The sequence below is a fragment of the Spermophilus citellus genome, assembly GCF_964194105.1.
Source record: "Spermophilus citellus genome assembly, chromosome: 9".
Lineage (NCBI taxonomy): Eukaryota > Metazoa > Chordata > Mammalia > Rodentia > Sciuridae > Spermophilus > Spermophilus citellus.
This window is the reverse complement of record NC_138191.1, coordinates 14889609-14895022: the sequence shown is the minus strand read 5'-3', so window position 1 is coordinate 14895022 and position 5414 is coordinate 14889609.

Here is a 5414-nt window from a genome sequence, read left to right as displayed (position 1 = left end):
GTTAAAATATCCACACTACTCACAGCAGTCTACAGACTCAATAAAATTCCCATCAAAATTCCAGTAGGATAATTTACAGAAATAGAAAAATAATCCTAATCTCTATATAAAGCTAAAATCACCCAACTAGTATTTGAATGTGTCCTCTTCACATTTAAGGTATTGCCAATATAATAGTATTAGGGGTCTTCTAAGAAGTGATCAGGCCTTGAAGGCTTCCATAGAACAAAGCAGAAGGCATTACACTTCCTGGCTGCAACATGTATTCAATGCATATAGTAAATAAAATATTGTGATTCTGGAATAAGAATAAATGTTCAGACTAATGAAATAGAAGGAAAAATGCAGAAATGTGCTCATACATACACAACCACTCTTTCACAAGATGCCAAGAATGTATAATGGGAAGGTTAAGCCTTTTACACTTCCTTTAGTCTACTCAACAGACAGTGCTGGGGAAAAGTTATATCCACATACAGAAGAAATTAAAATTTTATCTAACATCATTCTAAGCAACACATTCAGAAAAGATTAAAGATTGAAATGTGTCACCTGATTCTACAACACTCCTAGAAGAAAATATAGTAGATACATTTACCAATCTCTCTTTATCCTTTCACCCCCAATGTGTTAGATATACTAATTACTCTGATTTTATAATTACAAAATATATCCATGTATCAAAATATTACACTGCACACCATAAATAGTTGTCAATATTATCTGTCAATCCAAAATTTATTTTATTTTTTATATTACATTCATATATTTGTTTATTTAGTACTGGGGCTCAAAACAAGAGTTATGCACATGCTAGCCAATCCCTCTATCACTGATTCACCCTCAACACAATCCAATTTTTTTTAATCTAAGAAAAAAGTTTTAAAGAGAAATAAAAGAGCTATGGTGGTGTACTTGTAATCCCAGTGACTTTAGAGTCTGTGGCAGGAGGTTCAAGACCAGCTTCAACAACTTAGCAAGACCCTGTCTCAAAATAAGAATTAAAAAAGACTTGGGGGAGGACTGGGGTTGTGGCTCAGTGGTATGGTACAGTGCTCACCTAGCATGTGCAGGGTGCTGGGTTCAATCCTCATTACCACATAAAAGTAAAATAAACATATTGTGTACAAATACAACTAAAAAAACCTAGTTTTTTTTTAAAGACTGGGGATTTGGCTCACTGATAGAGTAATCCTGGGTTAAATCCTGGTACTGCAAATAATAATAATATATATCATTTATCACAAAGAAGGCATATAAATGGTCCAAATAGTAATAAAATGCTAGTTTATTACTATCAGTAAAAATAACAGTAATAATACATTCAGAATACATAGGAAGTTCCTATAACTTAATGGCAGTAACCTAATAACTTATTTGAAAATGGGCAAAGACAGATAGCAGATGATCCATGGCAATCATTAGGCATGTGATCTTGAGAAAAGTACTTCATTTCCCTATTCTCAGTTTTCTCATTGTTAAGATGTAACCAGGGTAATTAACCTAAGTATTACCTATTGTTATAAATTTATTGTGTTATCATCTAGATTAAATGCATTCATATGTGTAAAATGCTAAAAAAAAAAGCTAAGTGCTTTTTAAATACTAATTATTCTCCTTTTGATTCTCAAATTCTCAAAAGCCTACCTTGTATGTCAGGGACAGCTGAAAAGATCACAGACAGAGCCAAATCACCACCCTAAGGTGGTGGATTCAGCCACATGTGGTAGTGCACACCTGTAAATCCATCACTTCTGGAGGCTGAGACAGGAGGATTCCAAGTTAGAAGCCACACTGAGCAACTTTTTGAGACTCTGTCTCAAAATGAAAAGTAATTGGTTGGGAATGTAATTCAATGGTTAAGTGTCCCTGGGTTCAATCCCCAGTACCAAACAAAAACATACACACACACACACACACACACACACACACACCACTAGCTTTGGCTATGCTCTTCTTCTTAAGAGAAAATCTCCTGGTTTATCTGTAGACCCAGTGTTGAGAAAGGTGTTCTTGTAATCCACTCCTTTTTTTAACTTAGTGTTTACTTTTGTGCCTTAAATAAGAATTTGTTCCTTGTCTACATTTTTTTCATATTTTCCTTTGCTTTCCCCTGACTGGGGATCTCAGAAATAAGTATTGAAGAAATGAACTCATGAATAAATTAGGGTTTTTTCCATAAAATTGGGCAAAGAACCTGATTAGACATTTATCACAAAGAAGGCATATAAATGGCCCAAATAATAATAAAATGCTATCAATTACTCATCAAGGAAATGTAAAACAAAACTAAAAGTAATATATCACAACCCTTATTCAATCATTACATATTATCTTCACAAATTTTAACCTTATCTTCTACCCAATAAATACAATTGTAATTTGTCAATAAACCAATCAAGAAATCCCATAATGTGACATTATTTCATACTTGTTATGCTAACAAACAAACAAAACTAAAGGTGATGACTGTTGAGAAAATGGTAGATAAATTGTGATCTTTTTATATTATTGGCAGGGATATAAATTGGTACAGCATGTAGGAAAATCAGTATGAAACTGGCATTAAAAAATAAAGTGGGCCAGGCATGGTGGTACACACTTGTAATCCCAGCAGCTCAGGAGAATGAGGCAGGATGATTGCAAGTTGGAGGCCAGCCTCAGAAACTTAGAGAGACCCTAAGCATCTTAATGAGATGCCATCTCAAAATAAAAACTAAAAGAGTCTAGAAATTTGGCTCAGTGGTTAAGTGCTCCTGGTTTCAATCCTTGGTACTAAAAAATAAAATTAAAAGTAGAATTAATGTGTTCCTCCAATCCACCTTCTCAGCAGACGTACAAATGAACTAAAATCAGTATCCCTATGAGATATTAGAACTCCCTGTTTAAGACAGATTAACAAGAGTTGAAATTAGTTATAACGTGATGGTTGGTTAAAATTAATGGTTTCACTAGAAGCTTTTCTGAAGCATCCCCACCTTTTGGAAGCTCATGCTGTAACCATGGATGAGAACAGGTGAGTCTAGACCCCTTATAAGTCATCAAGAATGTTGGCAACCAAGACTAGTTCTGACTCAGTGTCACCAGATAAGGGGTCAATAAATGTATCTTCAAGGTAAAAGAAAACAATATGATCCCAGGAAATCAAACTTGGTCTGAATGTTCTCCTTCTTACCGCAGCCAGTCTTTGAGTATGTCAGTGTTGCACAGAGACGTGGATGAAGGGCCCACTTTCAGGGGGCTGTATTAGCTGGGTCTGTAAAGATATCGACTTTAGGAGGCCAAGGTCATAGGTTTGTTCTCTACAAGGGTCACTTCACTTTGCTCTGATCCATGCCACAGACTTGCCCCCTGCTAACCCCAGCCAGCTGCCTTATAAATATGCTTTGAATCACTCAGGGGACAGAGCAGGAATATGTGAAAGGAGCAGGGCAAATCTATCACCACTACTAGAGCAACAGCTGAAAACACATTCTTGACCAACAGAGAGGACTGTCAGGAGGACAGCCCTTGTAACTTAGCAATAGTACCTCGTACAGGGGACCCAGTTGAACCCGTCTTTTGCCTGCACATGTCTACCTGAAATCATGGAGGACCACAGTGAAGTTGGTAGGGCAGTGCTTCTGGACATCACAGCTCTTGGACAGAGCAGAACACAGGCAGCATTCACTGGAAATTCAGACTGTTTCTAAGGATGGTGTTGCCAACAAGCTCACAGGGCCTCCTCGTCTAACCTACAGAGATTGTTTAGTCTTGGAAACACAGGCACCTATCTCTCAAGTGACCTGTGTGCTGGTAATATTTACATCTACATGCACACAGAAAGGTGGTGTGTTTTAATTCCAGGCTGAGATTCAGGCCCATGCTCCTCACTAAAGCATCGTTGACAGAAAGGCTGGTCTGGGATCTCCAGCTACACAAATAAATATTGGAGCAAGGCCTAACAGGAAGACCCTTGCTACCCAATTTCTTCCAGATGGCAGTGATGGATGGCTGTATGTTTATGTTTACTTGGTTTCCCAGGTGACTGATGTCCTGTTCTCCACTGGTCATGGCTTGATGAGCATTTCTTCAAAGATGTGAACCACCTACCCGAGCCACCCAGCTCTTGGCCCATTGGTCTACACTGCACTCAACATTGTCAGGAGATCATTTTGCTCCTTGGATAGCTAGTTAACTATTTACTCACCATTGCCTCCCTGACCCTCTCCTTAGGAATTTCCAGAACTAGCAAGACAAGATCCAAATCTAAAATGCCATAAGGAACCTTGGGGTAGGTAGAATAATGCCCCCTACCAAAGATTTCCCCACCCTAGTCCCCAGAATTTGTAACATAGTACCTTACATGGAAAAGGGAATTAAAGTTGTAGATGGAATTGAAGTTGCTAATCAACAGGCCTTTTAACGGGAAGACTGAATTATTCAGATAAATCCAAAATGAACATGAAGCTCTTTGAAAGTAGAGGAAGGAGAATGAAGCAGAGGTCAGAGTGATGCCATATGAGAGAGACTTACTTTGCTTTTTGTAGAAGAAGGGGGCCATGAGCCAAAGTAGTGGCCTTTAGAAGCTGCAAAAATCAAGCGAAGAATTCTCCATAAGGCCTCCAGAAAAAACTCAGCTCCATAGACACCTTGATCATACCTTGCCAGATTCTAGTCTACGTAATTATGATGATAAATGAGTGTTATTCTAGACCATCAAGTTGATGGTGATTGGTTACAGCAGCAATAGAAAACAAATACAGATCTATACAGGGTGAATACGGATGTCGTCTCCAAACCTGGTTGATATAAGTTCTCTTTCCCTCAGCACAGTGTAATCTGGAAAAACAGTCTTGCCCAGGGCTACTAAAGACTGGGGCACAAACACTGCTCCCCATAAAGTTTAGGAAAGTGGGGAGTGATGGTCTCATCATCGTAACTGGAGAAAATATTTAATCATTTACCACATCCTTTTTAAAAATGTATTGGTGGGAGGGGAGGGGGGATAGTAGAGGATAGGAAAGGTAGCAGAATACAACAGTTACTAGTATGGCATTATGTAAAAATGTGGATGTGTAACCGATGTGATTCTGCAATCTGTATTTGGGGTAAAAATGGGAGTTCATAACTCACTTGAAGCTAATGCATGAAATATGATATGTCAAGAGCTATGTAAGGTTTTGAACAACCAATAAAAAAAATAAAAAATAAATAAAAATGTATTGGTTTAGTTAAACATGACAGCAGAATCCATTTTGATATAACTATACAACCATGGGATACATTTTATTCTAGGTAGGATCCCATTCTTATGGATGTACATCATCGTGGGGTTCACTGTTGTTTTCACCAAATCCTTTTGATTCTATCTGACCATGGAGAAAGAGTATGTATGGGCTTTAGCATGAGTCAGACCTTGGTCCAAATCCTGG